We start from the raw sequence: 26,281 nt of genomic DNA on the forward strand, positions 1-26,281 counted from the left end.
AGATAACATACAGAAATGCTAAGAAATAATCAACCCCAGGTTCTGCCTCATGTCATCACTATGGTTTCTCCATCTGTAAAATAAGGAAAAGATATTGAGTACTTTGTGAAATACTTTCAAATCTGCAGATGGGAATCTCTAGACAGGAACAAGGTATTTGTTATTGTAACTGATATTAGTAATAGAGAGTAAAATCTAAGTTTTGGAGAACCACAAAACTCTTGCTAATTTAGACACCCTTACAGAGATGCAGGTAAGTGTAAATAAACATTTGCTTTAATATATCCTTTAATATATCCTTTTACAGCACAGTCCATCCAAGCAGCTGTACAGTAAGTGAGTATTCGACAAACTGAGGTGACAGCACCTTCTTTTCAGACTCTAATAGGAGAGAGGTTTCTGGATGGGGGATGAAAAACATTAGACAGTCTGAAAAGACATGTCCAAAAATTTGAAACCTTAGGAAAATGTTTATGATAATCTGGATAATGCCTGCAACACACATATACTTTTTCACTGTACTCGTGTTCCCTGACATCACTCTTGGCCTTAAGAATTGAAAATGAGGGCCCAAAAAAAAGTTTCCAGATTTCCATAGATAATGTTGCCTTCTAGTAGACCTGGGTTTAACTGAACTTAACTTCCTAACATTCCAGGAAAACTCTTTCTATATGTTTTTCCACTACTGAGATGTCAAAACTCTTTATTTTGTTCCACGTACCTTTTTCTAGAAGTAATCTGCTTTCATGTCTGACTTGCAGAATAAAACACTGCATGCTTCAGCAGTGAAATGAGTAATATTAACCTCTATAGCAGAACATAAAACAAAGCTGTATTATCTCTTTGTATGAATGTTAATTTATGAATATTTATTCATTTTAACATATTGTCATTCTTCAGGTTGTGAACATCTTCCATAATACATTTTCTTACTATTTTTAGTTTTAGCATTTTGCTTTGGTGTCTTGATTTTACCTATCTGGACAAAAGAAATGAAGTATCACTTTGGTTATAAGTAATTTGCAGTCCATTCTCTTGCCTAATTCTTTCCACCAGGTTGACACTAATCCACGGACAGTGTACGTGAAAGTGTGGTCCAACAAATCAGTGAATAAATCAGAAACAATCCATACCCTTTACTGCAACTGGAAGCTATAAATTCTATAAAGACATTGCTGTGGCTTTGTTGCAGGTTTCAAGTAGTTGGCTACTGTGCAGGTACGCTCCCTCAGGATCACATCTGAAACCAAAACATAAATCAAAATACTGTAATTCAATCACTAGGTTTCCTCCATTCCATCTCTTAAAAGATGTCAAAACCACCACCCTTGCCTTAAGCATTTTTCATGCCATTCTATAAATTCGCCGAATGTACTTTCATCTGAATGCACATAAACTGTTCCCTTTAAATGAAATGAGAAACTACAAATAACATTAAACCTCATTCCAGATTCAGATTCAATTGCAGATTCAGATTACAGTTAAATTTAGATTTATTTCATGAAATGCTTTGGATTAACATGATTAACATGCTGTGTTCTTTCTGCAGATCAAGGAGACTTTTTTCCATTTGAGAACACAATATTTCTGACCAGGTACATGAAGAACCTGCAGCGAAAAACACAACACAATTCAATCATTTCCAGTAAGAATTACCTGTGAATGATAAGATAGTAAAATACTTGTTTGTGGTTTCAGATATTAACTGCTTAGGTGTTTATAAAATTACAGATTTCACATCCTTCTAATATTTCTTCACTAGAATGGTTTTATTATTGGTCAGTAGACAAATTCACGTGGAATCATTTCTGGATGGATATCTACTCTACACAAATGATTTTAGCAAGCTTCATGGCTATTCTGGGACATATACTGGGAAAAAATTAAACTGACATGAATCCTTTCATTACTGTCTTTTTTTCAGAATTTTCGTGATGAAAGATCAAAAATATGTTTCATGTGCCTGTCCAATCAAGCAGTGCTTCATGAAAAATATAAAAACTACCTTCAATATTATTATCTGCTGCATATTTTGTGATATTTTTTTCATGCAAGTCTGCATAGAAATACAGCATTCCTCTGCCATCTAGTTTAGTAGAGAACAAACCTAAACATACAGTCGAAGCTCCTCTACGACATACTAACATATTATATAAAATTACTGCAGGAATTCAGCCAATAAAGCAGGGTTGCCTGCAGCTTCTAAACACAACTGGAAAACCATAAAAGTCAGGCAGAATTAAAGAGAAAAATAAGAAAAGTATGTATCTTCCTTTTATGCTCTGAAGTACAACAAATACCAACAGAAGGGTGGGGATGTCCTCCAGTAAACTTTACTTAGCTAACATTTTAGGAAATGAACAATAGTGACAAGAGTTAGCGGAATTTGTGTCCTCCAGCAATAGAAAATCAATAATTTACACCTACTGACTATTAGTTTTTCCTAAGTAGTCAGAGATTATACTTTTATGTGTTGTATTAAGTGTAAGTAAGTCACAGGTGTGCGTTTTGGGCACCACTTTGATGCAAAAGTTTTACAGAATTTTATAATCTTGTAAGAGGTCTTGAAAGCTTGACTATAAAAAAAAAATGAGCAAGCAAGGTATGTAAAAAGAGGAATTTGGTCTTTATTAAACCAAAAAATAGAGTTGGAAAAACCAGACAAGTCTTATCCTTGTGTTTACTTTTTTTGACATTATTTTTATAGAACTATATCTGTTTCACCTATTAAAACTGATGATTTTTCTGTGGTAGTTTCTCTTTTAAATAACTGGGTTTTTTCTGAGATCTTGGTTTCAAAATTAAATTCCAAAAGTCTCTCAGATAGAACTAGCTGTGGAAAGTTTACCTGTGTTTGAATTCTCCAAATTTCTCTTCATAAAACTATTAGTACTGGCAAGTCAGAGCATGCCTCCCATTTAAGTCCTGACTTTTTCAACTGTAACTTCACTGTAGTGTTCTGCAAATTTCTGTGCAACATCAGCCATATGGCTTTTCCCCTTAGAAACTTCATATTTAGGATCTTCATTTAAGCAGTAGGAAAAAACCTGAGACAGAACCAATGTCCATATGTAGCACTAGCATTTGATATTAATATTCAGATTTGTGAAAATGTTAGGGGTAGCTTCCCTGTTGTTGATGGCATTTAATTCTGAAAGTGGTAGCTCTTGTTCCTGGCATAGTACAGTGATTTGTGGTTCCTTTTAAAACACATTTCCATGCAGACATACTTTGCATTTTTGCTGGTAAAGCAAGTGCAAGAATCCACACGGAGGATTGCCCGGTTCACACAGCTCTTCCATTCCACAAAGGCTATCCAAAGTGAGCACAGATCTCCTCCAGTCCCAGCAGGTCAGGAAGCTGTGAGAGGGTGCACTGTTTTAAGGTGATCTCTTGTAATTGATTGGGTTGGGGGTTTTTTTTGATTCAGTTGAACACTGTTTGTTTCATGCTAAAAGTTATTATACCACATTACATCTTTGATATAATAAAACGCCGGGTGTGAAGTGCAGCTAAACGACCAGGAAAATGCTAGACCTTTTTAACAGGTTTTTGTATTAATAAAAATTGCAGTTTCTAAATGTGAACTTCAGAATGCCTAGGAAGAGATAAAAAATTTGGAAATATCATTCATGAAAGCAATATAATTCAAGGACCTATGTTACCCTGTCACAGAGCAAAAATAATGAGCAAAACCATGAAGCAGGTTCTAATATATATTATTTTTCCCTGTGCACTGACACATTACAAACAGGCCTGAATGTAATCCCAGAAAAAGGCAATAGGAAAAAGTATGGGGGACCTGTACAATGAGGGCAGTCTTGACTGTACCACAATGACTGAGACCCATCACTTGTAACTGAATCCTGATACTTTAGTGGAAACCTCTATTTATTTTTATGTGCCACTTAAGGCACATAAACACTCATGGGTTTGTTTTGTTTTTGTTTTTTTTTAAATGCTTTCTTCACCCTCTGGTAGTGACAGGAACTACCCAGAGGGTTGCTGTTTGTATGCTCTACCTCTTTCAACTTTTGGTCACATAATTAATTTGTTTATCATTACTATGACAACACTGACTGCTACAGCAACACTTAATAAACTGACATTAGAAAAGAAAAGATAAAAGAAATGAAAAGAAAAGAGAAAAGGAATCAAAGAAAACACATCTTGCATGAAACTGCAGGAAGATAAAACGTTTTTACATCAACTCACTTGTTGCAGGACCAGATTCCATTCCCCTTTCTCACTCAGTGAGTTAAGGCACAACACTGATTAAGCAGAAGAAAGCTAACAGAAAGAATCAGACTATCCTAATTTACCCCATGAGGTTAAGTTTCCCACTTTTGCAGAGCTCTTCTTAATTCTCACCATATTTATGACAAAAGAAAGCTTATTTTAATAGACCTTAATTTAAAATCAGCCACCATCACTGTTTTTACAAGTTATATGAATCATTCAAGTCATAAGTACCAGATAATTCTTAGTGTATTTAGTTTCAAAGAACTCTTGTACAAGCACTCTAATGAGCTGGGCAAACATTTTGAAGAGGGAAGACTGAGATACAGAAAAAGTAAAATATCAGACACTTGACTTAGTGCATATAGTGTAAAGAACTGCAGTTGAGAGCAAAAGCATGATATCACCTTATGCTTGCTCATAGCCATGGCAAGTGTGAATTAAAAGCATGGCCTTTTAGTTCAGAAATGTTCTATGAGAGATATCATGCTATCTTAAATCCTAATTTAAAAGTCATGGAAACCTAATCTATCACAGGAATATTTCATCATTACTGCATTCAGTCTCAGAAGGCTCAAAACAACCTGTATATGTTATTTTTGTTCATATAATGAACAGTTACCAGCATGGCCAAATTTATAAATGTTCTAAGTTTCAATTTAAGTTTCAAATTAAATTCCAGCTCACAGGGTGGAAAATGCTATTCTCCTCATTTAAAAAATTGACAGCTCTTAGCGGGCTCTGTCTGTTGCTTGTACTGAAGATTTTTCAACCAAAATAGGTATTGCTGGCTTTAGATTTTTATACATTAGGTAGAAGTGGTAAACTTTCCCAAAGGTGGTCAGCACCCTTACTAAGTTATCTTTGCAGAAATCCTAACTGAAGAAGTGAAGGGTGCAGATTAAGTCTGAGTAAGAAGACTTTGTGGACAGGGCACCACTCGATAACTGGAAGGCTTCTGAGAGCACACAGTATCTCTGTGAACATCTTAAGGGTGTCCTGAGGTAATGAGATACTTCAGCTGCCTGCATGGGCAAGTCTTTTGTAATGCTTAAAAGGTAGGCTGTAATACATGAAAGGGAGACCTTTAGGTGAGTAGACCAGAGGTTCTTAAACATCAGTGTGGCAGCAGGGATACCACATAAACTCTGAAACTCTCTCCCAGAGAGCAATTTATGGTCTCTCTTTGATACAAATACAGTGGGGGTTTTTGATCTGCCAAACAGAAAACCAAGAAGTGGTAACTTATTTTCTTCTCATAATCATTTTCAGTAAATCTCTCTCTGGCTTGCAGAACAAGCAGCACAGGAGTATCACAGAGCTGTTTCTAGAAGTACTGTGTGCAACTATTAAGAATGCCTGTTTTGTTAATATATTATTTTCATGGTTCAACCCCTGTCTACTACTTTGATATGCTTTAGCTGCATTAGTAAGATAACCACCACCCCTAAATACACACATTGCAATACTCTCAAAAGAAAGTTTGTGTCTTTCCAGCATACTGCCAGGTACTTTCTGCCTTTTAGAAACTCTCATAAAATAAAAGAACTGTTGTTTTGTAATACTTGACATTAACCCCAGGAAGACAAGACATCAGTGGGCAACATAATAACTGAAATTGGGAAAGTACCTGTGACAGAATTGATTCCAACATGGTGCAAAAGGCAGACAGAGAAGACAGTTGTTACTGTCCTCCTTCTGCCTCTGAACAGTTGTTATGCCCATATTGTTTCCTATCAATAACTACCAGTGGCAAATACAGTAGCATATCTTTCATCTTCACATCAGTAAGATAACTTTCCAGGGAGTGCTGGTATGAAAGAGAAAATCCATCTCTTTATATCCAGGTTTTTGGAATGCTTAATTTGCATACAATGCAGGTGAAAGTTAATTACACCAAATTTGGTAGTTTTTATATTAGTGTCTTTGTAAATAGGAGTCTAAATTCAGGATTTATGTCTAAGACTCACAGAAGCAATTTATTCCACATAGATTTATAAAATGCTGTTAGTAAACAAACCAACCAAAAAAATCTAATTGAGTAAGTAATACATTTAGCAAGGAAAATAAAATAATTTTTTTTATATATTATATATAAAGACTGTATTGTATCAGATGATGCCATATTCTGGTATCAGTTAGCATTGTTCCAAAACATAGGCTTATTTCAAGAACTGTCGTCTGAAAAACATCTTTAAGTGGCATCAGGTCTGAGCTGACATGATACAAGTTATCTGAACTTCTTTACAGACAAAAGTAATGAAACAGAAATATTCCATTCCTTTTCTCCACTGCTTTGCCCCCAATAAAGTAAGTCACTAAACCTTTGAGATACTTTCTGCAATCTTTGCTGAGTTGTATTCTAATCTCATTCAGCAGACGAGATCCAAAAAATGAGCTTGGTATTGAGATGCTTAATGCGTCAGTGCCTATAAGTAAAAATCCAAGGTGATAAATTCCCTATACAGTGAATTGGAGGGAGTTACATATCTGGGCAGCAGCCAGACTAAGAAGAAGGCAATATTTAATCCAGGTGGTCAGAAATACTAAAGAAAAAAATCCCAGAATTCTGTCCCTTGCCTGTCCAAGAGCTGCAGTTGTGAAACTTCAGAGCTCAGACCCCACTTATCACTGATACTTTAGCCTTGCCTGAGGAGACACTTCCCAATCAACGAGGTGACTGAGCTGAAAATTTGCAATTTTGTTTTTGATGTCACAAGTTAATTCTCAGCCAGATCAGTCCCTCAGACTGGCCAACTATTTAGCTTGGCTAGAATTCATTCTGGCAAATAAGACTCTGGGCAGCAACTTGAGCAAAAGCTTACAGAAATCAAGGAGCTGCAGCTTAAGGATATGGTATAATGGTACAGCTAAGAGCACCTAATAGCTGAATGCTCCTAACAGGCAGAACAGCTCTCCCCTTGGCCCTGTCGGTGTTTGCTCCTTCCCTTGCATTAGCCATGGTTCTTCTTTGGCACTTCAGTGATCTGGGCCATGAAGCTAAACTAACTTGAACTAATATCATGAGGAGAGAAAGGCTGCATTCCCATCAGATCTTACCACTGTCTCTGCATCCACTTACTTATGCAAAGCACGAGGAGTACAATGGGAGTCAGAGAAGTGAGGGGAGGGCAGGACATGGGGAACAAAGCAGAGACAGGTTGGACTAGCTGCTGAATGGTCAGAACTGTTTGATGAAGAGGCTAGATCACATCAGCTGTTAACAGAAAAACAAAGTCATGAATTTGAGTGCTGACACACAGGTCATTGTTTTCTCCTAATAGTGTAAAATAAAGTAAGGACTGGTAGTTTTATTTTTAGCATGGCAGTCCAGTGGTTTGAACACTTTCCTTGTCATTGGAAAATGCTGATTGTGTTCTATGTCTGTGAGATTTTTGGTGTTTTTTTTTTTTAGTTTTGGTCTTACATCACACATGAAAGACAATTGTGAAACAAAAGCAAACGAAACATTTATTTTAGAGTATTTTGGTCTTCACAGAGTCAGTAAAGATGTCTGCATAAAGCATTCTGTTATTCATCAGAAGGTAAATGAGGTAATGTCAAAATCATGTGGAAACAAGAAATGAGACGTTTTTAAACATATATGCAGTTAATTCTGCAAAGATAAAAAATCCTTCTATAGAATTAATTCACTTTGCCTTGCTTTCCATAATGTTTTAATGTTTGTTCTGTCTAGAGATACGGTCTGTCCAAATGCAAGATATATTTAAATGGATTTTTTTTTTAGGCTCTGTCCACTCCATGCAGTATAGCTACGATCTTATCTTCCTGTTCTTTGGGCTCTTACTTTAATTTGGATACACGAATCCCTTGATAGTACACAATAGCATCATCTTTTTCATTTTCCCTCCATTTCTGAACTTAATATGCAACGTTAGTCAGTCCTAAAAAGTTTCTCCAGGTTTCAGTCCATTGCCTACTTACCGTTAGGAGCCTTTAGAGACATCCAAGTGTTAACAAATGCAAAATAAAAGAACCTGTTTTTCATGTTGCCAGAGGAAAACTTCTGACCAAAGTAAAAACAGGAATAGAATTATTTGTTCAAAATTCTCCAAATTTCACTGAGAATATGATTTCTAATAAGGGCATTTCCTGCTTTTTCACACGTCCCTCAACTGAAACAATTTATGTCTAAGTAGAATTACAGTGTGTAGAGACTGCTAATATTTTAATCATGTTATGCAAATACAAAAGTCACAGTATCTATGACTTCACATATTAGCCCTTCAGAAGAAGAAGCAGCACAGTAGGATGAGCTTAATTAAATAAGCCCCATTTTCTTTTTTGCATCTGTCGTGACTCTAAGTGCGGCTGCAGGAAAAGAATTGTACCCTTAACAATGTTGGGGCAAGTCTAGTAAAACATATTTAAATCTCTTCTGTTCTTAGTCCCCATCTTTGGCAAAATCAAAAGTAGAATTTAGGCACTCAAAGACTAATTTATGTAGAATCTGAAGGCTTATACTTGTGATAAGTAACATCTGTAGTATCAAACATTTTAAACCAAAATTATTTCCCTGTCTAAACTTGACATGCTCTGCATTCCAGATGCACTGTCAGCTATTCACCTCTCACCTAAGGCCACTTGGAACCCACAGCAAGGCATCCCTGTGCCTTAAGTCCAAATAAAGAAAGGGGAAAAGGCTGGGGGAGAGGGGAAAAGAGGTGTGCTCTGCAGTAGAGAAAGTGGAGCTAATATTTGCTCTGAGATGGAAATTCTGAGGGAAGAGAAGAATTTGTCCTGAGGGTTTAGGTAGAATAAACCTCATTCTTATCTCATATTTACCCAGTAATTTGAATTCCTTCTAGCCCACTGAATTATGATATCTTAACACGAAATTATTCCTGTAGCTGGCATGACTAGTTTCCTAGCTTTTATTCATAAGATCAGACTTAAGAATTCTTGAGTTGTTCCATAATAAAGTATAAGTTTATACGATTACAAAACCAGAATAGAACACTCTCTCTAATTCCATCTTCTAAAGATAAATATTTTACAGGAACCATAAAGGAAATAAGATCACAAAAGTTTTCTAATTAAATCCTGTTGAAACTCGTCTTGTTCAGAGCATCAATTCAGTGTATATTTATATTTGTCTCTGTATACATTTTTAATTATGCAAACCCAATTCTGATGTTTATGAATTACATGTCCTACTCCAAACCTCTTCTTTGATACTTCATATCCAAACTCACTCACTATTTTTCTTCATCATATACTTGCATTGGTTACATACAGTGAAGAAATACTGTTATAGTGACTGACTTACAGTTATATTGGTGGAGAAATGAACATCTGGAATGCAAGAAGTAACACACCAGTGCCCTGGATGATCTCAGTATGTTTACTCCCTGTCTTAGCAATGAAGGCTTTTCTTCGTATATTCCTTGTATTGTTGCTTTTCATATTTTCCAAAACGACTGCGTGGCTGTGTGAGAAATTAACTTCCAGCACAAACACATTCCCTGTGGGGTACACCCTAATGTCTCAGTCTGCCCCGTCATAATTCAAGACAGAGTCTGTTTTATGACAATGCACATCTCAGGCCAAGTTTAAATAGCATTACATTCACTTCAGCAAAGCATAAATAAATTCAGTAGTTCAAGACAGTTTTGATCCCTTTTACTATTAGCTGGCTCATGGTTTTTATCTGCAGCATCCTGTTGCCAAAATTACATCTTACTATGTCTTTCAAGGTAATGCACTCAACACAATGACATTGTGCAAGGTCAACAGTATGTCAAGAGAGTTACAGATTTGTGTGATTTAAGGCCTTGCTACACAGGACTTCATACAGTTAAATTTTGAATATCTCCTCCACTGATGAGGAGTCCGCAACCTCTCTAGTCTTCTCTTCCAAAGTCTATCACCCTTGAGTTATAAAAAATACTCTCATGTGAAGTCCCTTCTTTCAACTTGTGTCCATTGCCCTCTTGTTCTTCCACTGTGCACCTCTGAGAAGAGTCTGTGTCCATCTTCTACATCCTCCCACATCTGAAATATTTGAAGACGGCAGTAAGATCTGCCTCTTTTTGTCTTCTCTTTTAAAGGCAGAACAACCTCAGTTTTCTCTTCATCTGTCACATATGCTCCAGCCCCATGATCAGTTTCCCAGCTCCCTGACTCCTTCCAGTTAATGTCTTTCTTGTACTTGGAAGTCCGAGACTTGACACAGTAGTCAAACTGAGGTACAACAAGTGCAAAGAAAAGGAGAAAAATACGTTCCTTCAGCCTACTGGCTACACTCTAAAGTTATTGTGCTAATGTGGTTTGCCTTCTGCAAGGGTCCAGTAACATATCTGTGAAAATATACTACTCCTAACAGAGACAAAGATATCTGTGCACTGACACTGAGTTACAAGGCCATCAACAACAAATGTTCTGTTTGGTCTGTATGCTTAAATGTATCATCAGGCCTCCCTTATTTCAATTTCAAACAAAACAATTATGCATCCCTTATAGTTTACCTTCCACCTTAGGAAACATCCTCTGTTCAAGATGGCAACTTAGTCCCTAAGGGAAAAATAATACAAATGGTATTTGATCCCAAAGACTAAACAGTGCAATAGGAAGAAATGGTTCAAGGGATGAGATGTAATGAGAAGGAGCAAGGAGGAGTAATGACATGGGAAGAACGAAAGAGGGACTAATGAAAGGGCAAAATGGGAAATGGTAGGGGAAAGGGCAAGAGAATTATTGTAGAGGTGAAAGGCAGGAAGAAATAGCCTTTAGTCTTTAAAAGCATCTGGAAAGTCTGGCAACACTAGCAAAGGCCTCTTCTCAAGCCCTAGAGCCTACTGCAAAAACAGACCCTGCTGACCTCCTCTTTCAAATCCTTTTAAAGTTCTAAACACTATAAAATCTATCCTAGTGTTTCAATAAACTCAGTGACTGCTTGCAGTGCGTGAATCCTTGATCAGTCTTTTGGCTCTGCATAATCAACTTTCCACAGAACACTGAGACTCTGGCATTGCTTCTCAGTGGTCAGTGCCAGCAGCAACCTGAGTTTCAACCATTCTAAATTTTGGAAGGATTAAGAATTTAAATCTAAATTCAGTGACTTGTTTATCCTAAAGAGACATTCGATGTTTCAAATTTATTTTTTTAACAAAATCACTCAACAAGCCTAACAGTTGCTCCTAAACCGATTGCTTTTCTGTTAATTTTGCTTTTCAGCTTTCACACTTAGTGTTCAAACTACCCCTCCTATTTTTTTAGCCATTTGCCCCAACAGGATCAAACAGGGCATTTTTGTGTAATGAACTCCTTTCTCCATGACCACAGCTTTCACTGTGCACAGCAAAAAAGTTGCAAATTGGGCTTTATTTATTTATTGTATTTGTTATATAACACCCATCCCCATGTATCTGGCTGCCTTACAAAAGTTAAAGGCAAGAATAAATAAAATAAGGCTATACCCAATGGCCAGAGAGAAGCAGCTGTTCTGCCAAGAGAAGAGCCAAGAGAAAACAACCCTGAGAAAAAGAGCTGTTGAGAAAATCAAGATAAAATGATCAAAGATGCACCGTCCAGAAAGGTCAGCAGAGTTTATTATTGAGGCTTTTGCATGCCCTGCCTGCTTAATTGCTGTATATAAGCATTTTACAGTCAGCCCTGGAGGCTAATGCAGGTGGAGATGGTGTGCAAACCTATCAGTAGAACCAAAAAATGGTCTGCAGATGTCCAAAAGTCACAGCTGTGAAAAAAGAAATAATGATGACACTCAACTGTGACTGCTTAACAAAGATGAGGACACTTTATATGCATTTGTTACAGCTGCCATCATAAAATGTGAAAGTTATTGTATTTGTACAGCAGGAGCCAAGCAAAAGAAAATGAAACTATTTTTAATACTAAAAATAAAAGACAATGTCGCAAATACTGCAGAAAAGGACTTTCTCCATCATATAAAAAAGACATAAAAAATCCAAAGAGTAAAAAAGTTATTAGCACTCCATTTATCTCCATCCCTGTTGAGTCTCTTACAGATTAGTAAACTGTACTTGAAATACATCTCTCCAAAAATCAGGAGGGGGGTGTAATTTTTTCTATTTGTTTAACATAGCAGAATCCAGAAAAGATCATTTACCACATGATCTTAAATTCTTGCACAGTACAAATGCCAGCCGGATCCCCCCAGCTTTTTAGTCTATATGACTGTACGAAGATACTGAACCCCACCTGGAAGACAAAGGAACAGGATCAGTTTACATCTGAGCCAAGCTTTGTCATTTGAACCACTGGGCAGGCGATGAGATTGTTCTGCTCTTTTGCTGTTTCTTTTTGCTCATGTTCCCTGCTGACCTGGCATGCTCCACCAGAGGTACCTGCCCCTATAGTAGCAGAATATATTTTAGGGCACACATGGGCTATGCATCCTTTCTGGCTGCAGCTGTGCCAGTTCAAATCCCTACAACTGCTGTTCATCTTTGGCTACTCGCTGGTGCACCCCTTGTTGTGTTTACCACACTTTCTTTCCTGCCAGCAGAGCTTTTCTACAAGCACCTCCTAAAATATGTCAGTCAAACTGAGTCAAATTCACAGGATTCAGTGGGAAACTTACATGTGTATCTGGTTCCTGAATAAATCCTGACAGTTCAAAGCATTAGCCTGTGCATCCAGGCTAATTTGCAGTTAATGAAAATGAGAAAGTAATGACATCATAAATAATACCTGTTGTTATAAAAACCTTATATTCTCTTCTTTTTTCCTTTTATCACCAAAATCCTAACCACAATTAAAATTCCTTCTGTCATGATACTGTGGTTTGAAGAATCTGTCTCTTAAAACTGCAATAAATAATCAGACATATCTTTATCTTCCCTTTGTAAGGCCTCAAATTCCTGGCAAATTTCCAGCTATAAAGATTTTGTGGCTGTTTCCCATCCCTGTATTCCTTTTATAGTTGCTTCCTCCCTATCTCCAGGCTCAGAGGAAAAGAAAGAGAGTGCATTCCTTACAAATGTGATAGCAGAGCCAATTCCCAAAAAAAATGATTTGCTTGGTAAAACCTACCTTACTCTGTGTCTTCAGACAGAAAGCCCTTCAGGGCACAGTCTGTCTCTTTTCTGTGCTTAGGAGACACAAAAGGCCCAACCCTCCCTGGGGACCTATGTGCTGTCTGGATTCTCAGAGATGCTTTATCTCCCACCATTATTAGGCTATCCCAACGAGGCTTCATCAGGCTGGACTTAGTTTACTGAGGCTCTTCAACATTTGTCATCAGACATTAAATCCATATACAAATGAAGGTACCTTTCTTTTTTTTCTTTTAAAAAAACCTCCTTGTCCTTAGTCTCTCTGTGTGTCAGTCTAAGCACAATGAATCCATCCCTTACACAATGAATCCATCCCTCACACTCTCTGAATTTGTACACACAATTTACCAAACCCAGGACTCTGTAGTTGCTTGCTAATATAAGCTGGCCCTATAGTCAGAAACCAAACCTCCCAATATACACAGTCCAATACGGATTTTTGAAAATGCAGAGCTTGCAGATACCATAGTCAGAGTGGCAAGTACCTGGAACACAAATCCCTATGAGCTTTTTGACTCCACTGTCCATATGGAGTTACGAAATCACCATGCAAATACAAAGAGCGTTTTCTGAATTGCTCATCACACTAGGAGCAAACCAAACACGCGCAGAGACTGAATTACCTCTTGTCCGTGAAGAAAATATTGCTTTTGATCGCAGGGTTGAGGTTTTTGGCAGGGTACCAGGGAGCTCCCAGTGTGGCTGCCTGTATGACACAGAAGTATATATGGCTGGAGGGCAAACATAAGATTCCCACTGTGCCAACATATCAACCTTTGTAAACACAAATATGGAATGAAAAATAAGAAGCAGCATGACCATATCATGCCATAGGTACGTGTCATATTTATTATTCTAGTGCAAATGCTCTGAATAAAAGAGTTTTTGTGGGGGTTCTACTGCCTTTTCCCTCAAAACTTAGAGATTTCTAAATCCACAACAGAGGGGAATATTTTTTCAAGTTGAAAAATATCCTATGAGGAGAAATCCAGTTTAAGAATGTCTACTTTTTTCTTAGTGCCTTTTCAGTTTTTATTTTTCTCATTATGGTGTATTTCAAATCACTGTACATTGCCAAAGTGAACCCAAAGCATACCCTTATAATGCAGTGTTTATGGAAAACAGCTTTCCCAGACTCCAATCACTGACTCTCTGCCATTGAGTGGTTTACAGACAAGGTGCATTCTATAGGAATAAAATTTCACATAAAACATCTGTGACAAAAGACATTGTAATAATTTGAACTATCTGTTTTCACTGTTATAATTTAATTAGAACTTTAATTTGAACGGATGTGAGGAAAATAAATATTTTTCTAAATTTGTTTTTATTGCCTCATTTAAAAATTTTTACAGAAGATATCATAATGATGAAAAACACTGGGACAACTGTTTTAATCCAGTTTCAATCTTTCAGTTAATCTGCACCTAAATTTTATATGAAATTTCTTCACAATAGCCCTTGTGAAGAACCTCTTACTGCAAGCTGTGTGAAATGTAATCTTTTTTCTCTGAATTTGCCCAGAGGATGCGTGTTTTTCTGAGTATAAAAAAAGCAAATTTCTATACTTCATCTGAATCAGAACTCTCACATTTTCATGTCCTTAGAGACTCAACTTTTTACTCTTCATTCACAAGGAATTCACAGGCACCACCAGAAAGAGAGTTGTGCCAGAGGAAAGGCAGCTTCAAGATCAAAGTGCATACTTAACAAGAAAACAATGAATAATAGGAAAACAAAACCATTTTAACTATGAAAAGTCATTGTACAGTCATACCAGAAAGTTTTCACTCATTACCACGTTTGTGAACAAAAGGGAAAGGCAAGCATAAAGAGGAAAGGCAGAATGACATTAATGAGGTTGCAAAAATGCATCTGAGAGATTTTTCCCTCAAGTTTCAAATGTGTGTAATATAATCAGTGATAGATTAACAGACTGGAAGTGAAAGGTTTGGAATCTTTTCTGAACTCAGGAGAACACCTGGTCTAAAAGTGGTGCTGTAGCTATTTGGACAGACTCTCCCAAAATTTTCTGAGTGTATCTATGGCAAAAGTATTTCAATATTAAGCTTTTCTAATAACATTATTGTTTCAGTCTTACTAGAATTTACAGTGCCAAAATGCAGGCGTACCTACACGGAGAAGTTAATGTTTTCATGTCTGCAAGGCCAGGCTACTTGTGAACGAATTCAGGAACAGAAGGATATTATTAGTATAGCAAGGTGGACAGGATGTAAACTCCTCAGGTCTGGCTGCTCTCATTAATTCCAAGTAAAACTGTGTCTGCTTTTTCTGCCCCGTGGTAGAACTAACATTTTTGTCCAGAGAGTGAAAGACTTCAAAGATCTCAGCATGAGGACAATAGTTTTAAGATTAACACATATAGCTTATTTGAATATTCAAGTTGAGTTTTAGAATCATGTTTTTGCTCACTCTGTGTCAGCATTTCACAGATATTTCTCAGGAGTTATTTGATCTGTTGATAATGGTAAAGACGGCAAGTAAACATGCAGAGCCCTCCTTTGCTTCTCTGGATATATTTGTATATCCTATGACTTAGACTATCAAAGACCACACCTCTTCCAAAGGGTCATCTTCCTTCAACTCTAACCACCTTTCTACTACCAGCTGCACCTTCCTGTCTTTTATTGTTCCCTGAGACTTATTGGTTCCTTTCGTGATTTGGTCGAAATTACAAAGGAACAAGGAGTTTTGAAATCAGAAAGTTCCTAAACAATTTGTAGATGATTTTGTAGCCCAATTTTTATTCCAGTAATCTCACTTGTTGATCAAGGATTCATTCAAAAGCCACATATAACTCTTAATACAAAATTGAAAGTTTTGCAGGCTTATAAAAGGCGAATACAGATGTCAGGAAAGACCCCTCTTCTATGAACTGTTCCTGGCAAGTAATGTGATCAAATGGCCATCTATAGAATATTCATGAAGGTAAAAGTCTTTTTTAAAGGATCTTTTCTTAAGAAATATCTAAAGCAATTGATGGATACCTTAACATGTTATCTCAGATTGAAGAATATCTTCTGAACAAGATAAAAATCAGCTACTAGGCAGAATTTTCACAAAAGCCTGCACAATGACACCTTTTAAAAACATCTAGCTTTCAACATAGCTGACTAGTACTAATGCCAACTAAAGCATAAGCTTTTATCTACAAGGAATCTACACGTTAGAATGTAGAAAGATGTTGATTCATCTATACTAGAAGAATGGTCAGTTTCTGCTATTTTTTATGGTGACTAAAAATTACCTCAGAACATTCCAACTCTCAGAGTTAGTTTGGCATCTGGTGGATGTCATAATTAAATAATTAAAAATAACTGAAAGTTTATGTTCATTTTTTATTTAAAAAGTAAAAATAAAAAAGAGAGACAGGTTGTAGCAGAGATTATCTTGCTGCTTGAAAATTGCTATTTATTCTCGGAGACCTCATCTGTGATGTATGAGGATCCTATTACATTGTACTGTGTTAAAAGTACCAGAATTAAGAGAATAGTTCTGAGATAGTGAGACTGGGACAAGGTATTATCATGACCTAATGCCCTACTGCAGGAACTTAGTATGTTCCTTCTCCAGAACTCTTATCTGTATTATCATGACCTGATGCTCTATTGCAGGAATTAAATATGTTCCTTGTCCAGAACTCTTAACTGAAGCACCTAGAAAATTAATAGAACTCTGAATGATTCAGTGCTTGGGAATCCAGAGCTGAAACCTTCCTCTAGAAAGCAGTTTAGAAATAAATTTTTTAAAAATTGAAAATTCAAGAGGGAGTTAAAAGTTCTCCTGTGCACCTAGTCAAACAGGGCTTTTCACTGTAATCTACATAATGACAATGACAAAGAAGAATAATTTGGAGGCTATCGCAGCTGGGAGTGGAAGGCTTAGACAAAGTTATTAAAAAGCAAAGCCTTGTCAGTGAATTTCGAGGTACAGAAAGGACTCCCTTGCTTTCTAAACCCCTTCTCACAGAGGAGTCTAGATGCTGCTAAACTCAGTCTTAGCCTCAGATTATGTTAATGGTTTAAATTTAAGGAATTACAGATGCATGATTGAACAACTTTTGCCCCATAGGTTTTAATGATTGTCTAAATGAGAATCTCTATATAAAATGAATCATTCATTTTATACAAATGATCAGACAAAAGATCTTAATCAGAACTATTTACTACACAATATAAACACTAAAAATCTACTAGTAGAGTATCATACAGCATAAAGTAGTAAAGTGCACTGTAACAAAGCAATTATTGAAGTACTTATATTAAAGCTAGCAAAAAGAAATCATTATTAAGTAGAGATCTGATGTCACTCATCCATATCAGTGGTCATGGGGAGATCTCTTTCTCTCAACCTCCAGGAGTAACCTTGGAGGGCGTCCCCAGCCAAGGGAGGAATCTCCACACACACACCCCAAGAAGGGTTATGTCAGAAGAACCTGCTTGTATGCGAGGGGACTGAACTTTTACAGTATAGAGTGACTGACTGCTAGTCACAGACCCACAAGCCAGCAGACTAGCCTATGTGTCAAATCCTGTTTCAATAGCAGGATGTATATTTGAAGTTGGGTGAGCCAGGATGGTCTTAGCACACTTTATCACCAAGACAGCACCCTGGCCCAGCAGTTGATAGCTTGCATGGCGTTGGATTTTAGGTCTTATCAGGGTAGGCTCTCCTGCCGCAGTCCACCCCTTGACTATAGTCAATCATTACTTTCATGAAGTGGTGGTGCAGGTACCTCTTGCCTCCACGCCATAAAAGCGACTACTATATATGCATATATTATCATTCAGTATGTTGAGATACATCAGTCTCTTAAGTTTTACTGTTTTATTTAACTCATGTAGTTTAAAAGTTGTTGGTTATGTTATAATGACACATTATACCATTATATACAAAATTGTTATAAAAATTAGTCAACATAGAATTAACTGTTGATTTTAGGAAAAAACCAGTGTTATTCTTTCAATGTATGCATTTTTTGGAGTGGTTAGTGTTCTCATGTGTTGGGTTAGGTATTACAGTCATATACATACATGTGTACATAATGAATATCAACAAAATAACACCATTATAATAACAAGATATAACATTAAAGGCAGAGTGTTATGGCAGTTGGGAGCAGTTCAAACAAATCATTCCACCAGTGATGTTACCAGTTTGAATAGGTCAGTATGTTCTCTACCCCCTGAGTCTCAAAAATAGCAGGAAAGTTGTGATGCAAACCAGGATCCCGGGGGAAGAAATCATAAAACCAGTCATTCAGTTGCAGTGATTTAAAGAGTTCCACAGTTTAGTCAGTGACTTCTTTCACTTTCACTTGTGCTTCTTAATACAGCATTCTTCTTCGGTGCAGTTCAGCCTTTCACATATTCCTTGATCAACATATCAAGCGTTAGTCAATTTTATATAACATTTTTGATACTTATTGGACTAGTAAACTGAACTCCAAAACGGCATGGTGAGCTTAATTTAAGTTCCCCTATTGCCCATTGATATTGCAGTGCAATTGCACTCCTTGTACAACTTTTAGGATAGGCCAATTTTCAGCAGCTAGGCCATCTTACATTTCAGAGTTGGCAATTTTACAGGTCCAGATACTGTTGTAACTTAAACAAATATATAACCCAAACAAATACATAACCCAAACAAACATACATGTCCCAGATTCCCACCCTTATCTCTCCCACCAACCAGGCTTCAGGGGAATGGTCAGGGTGCATCATGGGAGAGTAATATTCAGTAAAAATTTTACTACATATAATCAGGTTGCTTCAAGAGAATCAAAGGTATGATGAAACTCAAGCAATTCTTACCTACTCAGCATATTATCCCAGTCATGGTCTTAAGTTTGGACCAAATACCTTCTATCTTTACTAAACCTTTCATTGGTTTTCAAACCCAAAATCTTTTTTTTATTCCTTCTGTCAGTTTAACCACTTATGCCTTCTTTGCCTAGAGCTGAAGAAAACGTTCTAGCTGCTGCTTCAGCTTCTCTGTCATTTCTTTTCTCCCTTCTCTCTAAGGGCTACCAAAGTTTAACATTCCCTTCTTTTGCACAGTCACACTTCATACATTTCTTACTATTACTACATACATTTCCTTCAGTATAGTCATTTTATATTTTGCTCTGAGGAGGTAGGGAGAGGTATACAAATTTGATTTCATAATCATATGAAATTCTGTGTGAACTCCCAAGCTAAATTCAGGGAGAAATCTTTTTTTCTTTTTAACTTACTGTGGTAAGAGAAGACACAAATGTTCCAAAGCAGTGCTTGGAGAAAACTCACATACATACTGCAAAACTATTAAGACAAAACATATACAAATATAAACACTGAAAAATTAGCAAGATAAAAACGAATACAAACAATCGATGCAGCAAAGAACAGTGTGAGTTTTCAGTTTTGTTACTACTTCATCTTCTTATGGAACACCTGTGGAAGAGGAAAACTCAGTCTCACTTGGACCTGTTTTAAAAAGAGGGAACTATCCATCTGATGATGATCTAATAATAAAACTAACAGTAGCAATTTGTGAAAAGAAACTTAGAAGACACTAAAATGCAATAGTCATTATTAATAAAACTTATTTCAAATTGTCTAGTACCTTAAGAGTATTACTCAATATTTTTAACACTATGTAAACAAACTCAAGTTAGAGCAGTCACTCACCCTTTTGGGGCCTTTTCAGTATTAGATAAAATGTTTTTTGTCAGACTCACACATCCTGTTATTTGTAGATCCATGGGGTTTTGGACATGTTAGAGTGGTTTGTAGGGAAAAGAGTGTCACTCTCTTTTCCTTTTTGCCTACTTACCCCTTGGGTATTTGAAGCCATATTTGCTATTATGATTGCTAGTTGCAAGGTCCCGAGAGGATGGTTGACTAATCCAGGTAATTACCATGTTGTAAGACTAGAAACCATATTCTGCAAACACAAAAAGATAAACCATTTAATGTTAATTTTTTATTCTGTTGCAGTTTTATCTGCAGTGGGTTTACTATAGATTTACTGTTTATGGTACCGTTCTTCTGTATCTGGAGCTGTCTTTATTCACATATAGTGGGTCTAGGAGTTTCTACTTGTGGTTTTTGCAACAGTGTGGGTAATCGCAAGAACTGGAAGCAGTCCTTTCCAGTTCGAGTGGCTCGTCATTTCCTATCCAGATAAACTTGAACATTCAAGGTTATTAGCAAGGCTAAAACAGCAGAGTTATACAATGATAGATGACTTCTCCCATTCCATCTCTGATCACCAGCAGCAAAGGGCAAGGCTCCATATTCACTAGCCCCAGTAGGTGGTACTGCAGGGGCAGTTTGTAAAGCCTTACTGAGAACGCATGGGAACTGGATTTCAATTCATTCCCCTTAGAATTCACCCAGGCTTTTGCTTTCAGGAGGTCCAAACCCATAACATTGAAAGGGAAAGACTCCAACATCATCATGGCCTTGGTAGGGTGATTATTACCAGGCAATCAACATATTACTCAAGCTAAACACAGCAGCTTAGAGCATCCAGCAACATATATCCATTTTTTGTCAGGTATTATCCCACATTCTTTTGCAGTTTCCTGATTCAGAGGAGATATCTGGAACCCTGTGTTGACTGAAAAGGTGACCTGCGACTGCAAGGGACCAAGAAGAAAAGTCGCTACTATATCTCTAGCGAGCCTTTTAAGATATTTCCATTCGTCATCTCCAGCTCGCGTATTGGGAGCAGTGCCAGGAGTTTACTTAGCTGGTTCCAGTCTTTGAATGGGGAAGGTTTTTCTCTCCAGTCCATTCTTCTGATGGCTATTTTGTGTTTCACTTTATTCATAAGAAATACTACCCATTAGTAGTTAGTTAGAAAAACTAACATGTGTTACCAACTGCTCTGCTATTTCTCACTATGCAAGACCGGGTCTTACTTGTGTTTCACCCATGCAAGCAGCTCTAAACTGATCTTGCAATTGCATTCCCCTAATTACGGAGTTCACTCTATCTGGATTAGCAAACAACGCAGGAGAGAGCTGAGAGAGTACAAGATGCTTCCTGCATCTGGAGGCAAGCTGCCTCCTGCATCCCCTCAGTGAAACCAGTTAACGCTGGAGGAGTAGAGGAGGGCTCCCCCTGATCTCCCTGGTCAGCTTTTACAAGCAGGCAGAGTTCAGAGTGTGGTTTTACATCATGCTCATAGAATCATGGAATCAACCAGGTTGGAAAAGACCTCTGAGATCATCAAGTCCAACCCCTGATCCAACAACACCATGGTTACTAGACCATGGCACTAAGTGCCACATCCAGTCACATCTTAAAATCCTCCAGAGACGGAGAACCCATCCTCCCTGGGTAGCCCATTCCAATGTCTGATTACTCTCTCTGTAAAAAATTTCTTACTAATATCCAACCTAAACCTTCCCTGGTAAAGCTTAAGATCATGCACTCTGGTCCTACTGTTGATTGGCTGGGAGAAGAGACCAACCCCCACCTGGCTACAACCTCTTTTCAGGGAGTTGTAGAAAGTGATGAGGTCTCCCCTGAACCTCCTTTTCTCCAGACTAAACAACCCCAGCTCCCTCAGCCTCTCCTCATCGGACTTGTGCTCCAGCCCCTTCACCAACCTCATTGCTCTTCTCTGGACCTGCTCCAGCACCTCAATATCCTTCCTGAACTGAGGGGCCCAGAACTGGACACAGCACAAGTGTGGCCTCACCAGTGCTGAGTACAGGGGAAGAATCACTTCCCTGCTCCTGCTGGCCACACTGTTCCTGGTCTTGGTCACCTTGGCACACTGCTGGCTCATGTTCAGCTTCCTGTCAATCCAAACTCCCAGGTCCCTCTCTGCCTGGCTGCTCTCCAGCCACTCTGTCCCCAGCCTGTAGCACTGCAGGGGGTTGTTGTGGCCAAAGTGCGGGACCTAGCATTTGGCCTTGTTGAACCTCATCCTGTTGGAATCAGACCATCTCTCCAGCTTCTCTGAGTCCCTCTGCATAGCCCTCCTGCCTTCCAGCAGATCAACCCTCCCCCCCAGCTTGGTGTCATCTGCAGATTTGCTGATAGTGGACTCAATCCCCTCATCCAGATCATCAATAAAGATATTAAACAGCACTGGGCCCAACACTGATCCCTGGGGGACACCACTAGTGACCAGATCCCAACTGGATGCAGCTCCCTTCCCCATCACTCTCTGGGCCCATCCCTCCAGCCAGTTCCCAACCCAGCACAGAGTGCCCCTGTCCAAGCCATGGGCTGCAGCTTTTCCAGGAGAATGTGACGGGAAATGGTGTCAAAGGCTTTGCTGAAGTCCAGGTAGACACATCCACAGCCTTCCCCTCATCCACCAGGCGAGTCACCTGATCATAAAAGGAGATCAGGTTGGGAGTCTGTGTCCCTCTCCAGATTTTGTGAGAGGCTGGAAAACTCCATCTCACACACTATTTCTCTCCGTATCTCCCCGCTGAGACAGGCAGTTTGCAAATGTGATTTGCTTTCTCTTTTGAAAAACCTGTTGAACCGGCTTCTCAAGTTTTCAGTCAAAGGTTTAGCCAACTGGACAAAACACTTAACGAGCTCGTTATCACCTTTCTTTAAGGCTTCAGTCGTAGCCTCTGGCAAGTCAGTCGCAGAAGCTTTTCCCTTACCAGACTTTTTTTCTTTTACCAGGTTTCCGATTTTTTCAGTAATATTGTGCCTGGGTAAAAATTCTTTTAAGCTTTTTGTCTCTCAAAATTGCCATCATCCTGTTTCAACTACATCAATTGTTGAGGGTGGGAGTGGAAGGCTTAGACAAAGTTATTGAAAAGCAAAGCCTTGCCAGTGAATTTTGAGGTACAGAAAGGACTCCTTTGCTTTCTAAACCCCTTCTCACAGAGGAGTCTAGGTGCGGCTAAACTCAGTCTTAGCCTCAGATTATGTTAATGGTTTAAATTTAAGGAATTAGACAGATTGAACAACTTTTGCTGCATAGGTTTTAATGATTGTCTAAATGAGAGTCTCTATATAAAATGAATCATTCATTTTATACAAATGATCAGACAAAAGATCTTAATCAGAACTATTTACTACACAATATAAACACTAAAAATCTACTAGTAGAGTATCATACAGCATAAAGTATAGTGCACTGTAACAAAGCAATTATTGAAGTACTTATATTAAAGCTAGCAAAAAGAAATCATTATTAAGTAGAGATCTGATGTCACTCATCCATATCAATGGTCATGGGGAGATCTCTTTCTCTTAACCTCCAGGAGTAACCTTGGAGGGCGTCCCCAGCCAAGGGAGGAATCTCCACACATACACTCCAAGAAGGGTTATGTCAGAAGAACCTGACATCCTTGCAGTTTAAAAGGGAAATATTTTCCATTATCCATACTCTGTCATTGCTTAGCTGAAGGAGGGAGGGATTTCTAACCAGTTTGCAGCATAAGTATGCAACTACATATTCGGTACCTATAGAGACGTTCTCTGCTACTCATTTGTGCTACAAACTCTTCTACGGACACATGTCAGCATGAGTGAGACCTTCAATCCCATTTCTCAAATCACCGAGATTGGTATAAGAAGAACAAATGTAAAAGCTAGGGGCGAAAAAGAAGGTAAAGTGATCTAAAGAAAAAGAACAAGATAACAGGACAAGAGAAGGGAGAAGATAACATGAGAGAACAAAGAGAAAAAAGAATATTACAGACCCAGAAAAAGCACATAAAATAAGGGATGTTTCGGAATAGGTGTCTAAGAATCAAATAGGGCCAAAGTCTAAGCTTCCCTCAAAACCTGGATTCACTGATTCATAGGAAAACAAGACTTGTCCCGAATAATTTTTCTCTGACTCAAAGGAAAGCAGTGGTGGGCTAAGGAGTGAAAATGGAGATAAAGTTAATGGAAATAAAGGGAGAAGGAGGTAGTGAACCCGCAAAAGCACGGGGAGTAGTTGGTCTACCAAGGAAAAGAGGACAAGGGGTGACAAGGACATTCAACTAACTTCCCTCAGGGTAGAAGGAGTAGAATGAATGGAATGACTGCATGAAAAAGCAAACCTGATATATAGGTATAGAGAATCAGTAAATGAGGGATAGGATACTAAATTGTGGATGAAACATTTGATTTACAGATCTTTTTCATCTGAATGAAAAGACTACTGTTTGTTTTCTTTCTAGAGATGCATTTTTAATGTATGTCAGAAGAGCTTTGATTGTACAACACAGAGATTTAAATAAAAACAATGTACAGTGTATCAATCCTTTGTCTTTTTACAGAAAGACAGTTTCAAAATATGGATTCAACATATTTTTTTCTGAATTTTTAAAAAATTTTAACAATTATCTGAATTTCTTTTGTACAACATTAATATTCATATCCGCTCAGAAACTGAGGGAAGAAATGAGTCCTGAACAGAACAAATCGAGGCAATATATCATATCAGTGATACGCCATCTTTCCTTTGAAACATACTTTTTCACCCTATCTAATGCTTTATTTTTTCTGTAGATATGATGACAGGTATTTGAACATATTTCGAGAAGAACAATGAGTAATAAATATCAAAGGACAGTTCCTACTTTAAGCAAATTGCCGATTACCAATGAGTTCTGTGAACTCTGGATCCTAACAGAGAATGGAATTTCAGAATGAAAAACACAGCAAGAAAATAAATGCTGACCACCACACAGCCTGAGTGTCTGGATGCCAGGGATACTATGAAACAGATATTTTGAGATCTTCCTTGCTATATCAAACAGAGAAGCTCCAAAAGAGTCTAATTACGTTAAATCATCCTATCCTATGTGGATACAGAGATAGAAGCAAAAATGACCTTCTGCCACTCTGTTTTGCAAACCTGATGCTGCTTTTTCCTTTGCTGAAAATTTGCATGTTTTCTCAGAGCCTGTTTCTTTCTCACAATAAACAATGCAAAGCCTTCCTGCCAAAAAAATGTCCAAATGCTAAACAGTTGCTATTACAGTCATTATTATAGCAGCAACTTTGAGCTGCATGCTTTTCAATTATAATTATTTTTACAAAAGATTTTTGTGTGTCTTGATTGCAGTAATTACGATTCCATAGTAGTAAATGTCTATTTAAAGAGTCACGTTAGCTTACTGCTCCAAATAAATTAGTTTCCTTAAATGAACTTCATACAAATGAGTGGTTTTCTCTGTATTTATTTTACTTGCTATGCTAACAACAAACTAGGATGTATTAAACAGCTGATAAACCATTGTTTCATCATAAAAATAACTATGGACAAAGATGTCAAATGAAAGCAATGTTTTATGAAATGTTACAGAATAGCCAGCATAAACAACAACAAATGATTCAAGAAATGGTCTTCTTCAACAACTGGTCTGGGAATTAAGAGGGAGAGCAGTTCAGTCAGTGGAACACCCACAAATGGTGCTATTATCCTGAAACAGGACCTATGTGGGATCACTGCTGTGTTGCCATCTTGACAGGAGGGGATTGGAGGTTATAGTTTAAAGTACCTATGACAGTGTGTACTCTCAGCCAGAGCTTCCCCAGGACACTCTCAGTAGTTCTGTTGATTCACAAGCTACTGAAGTTTAGCAGCTGATCAGAGAAAAGGTTTTTAAAAAAAAAAAAAAAAAAAAAAAAAAAGAAATCAGGAAGAGGAAACCAAGAGGGACCTGAGCAACAGGGGGTAGCAAATTTCTGGCTCCAATGTTACACTCTTTTGTAACTGGCCACAATACTGTATTAACTTTTCAAATGAACCTGTCTCTCCCCCGGCGCCCATTTAAGTGGTTGCCACTGGCTGTGGGAAAGCCAGTGAAGCCACACTATACAGCCGTTTGCATCTGAAATGCTATCAGCTGCCGACGCGATCCCATTCGATTTCTTACAATGACACAGTCCCATCCTATTCCCCATCCTTCCTAGACAACCTTGCCTATTCTTCAGTGAGAATCGCCCCATTGTACATACAGACATTCACATCCTTGATAAGACAGTTAGGGGAAA

At 37.9% G+C, this 26,281-nt stretch overlaps 1 long non-coding RNA gene across 1 annotated transcript; it reads left to right on the forward strand.

Annotated features, from left to right (window-relative positions):
- Positions 1-1,466: 1,466 nt before the first annotated feature.
- Positions 1,467-25,250, forward strand: LOC113943321. Its single transcript, XR_003526290.1, has 3 exons — positions 1,467-1,645; positions 16,146-16,247; positions 24,791-25,250. It is a non-coding gene; the product is annotated as an uncharacterized LOC113943321 (long non-coding RNA).
- The last annotated feature ends 1,031 nt before the right edge of the window (positions 25,251-26,281 follow it).

The sequence above is a fragment of the Corapipo altera genome, unplaced genomic scaffold (assembly GCF_003945725.1).
Source record: "Corapipo altera isolate COAL_440 unplaced genomic scaffold, ASM394572v1 61411, whole genome shotgun sequence".
NCBI classification, from domain to species: domain Eukaryota; kingdom Metazoa; phylum Chordata; class Aves; order Passeriformes; family Pipridae; genus Corapipo; species Corapipo altera.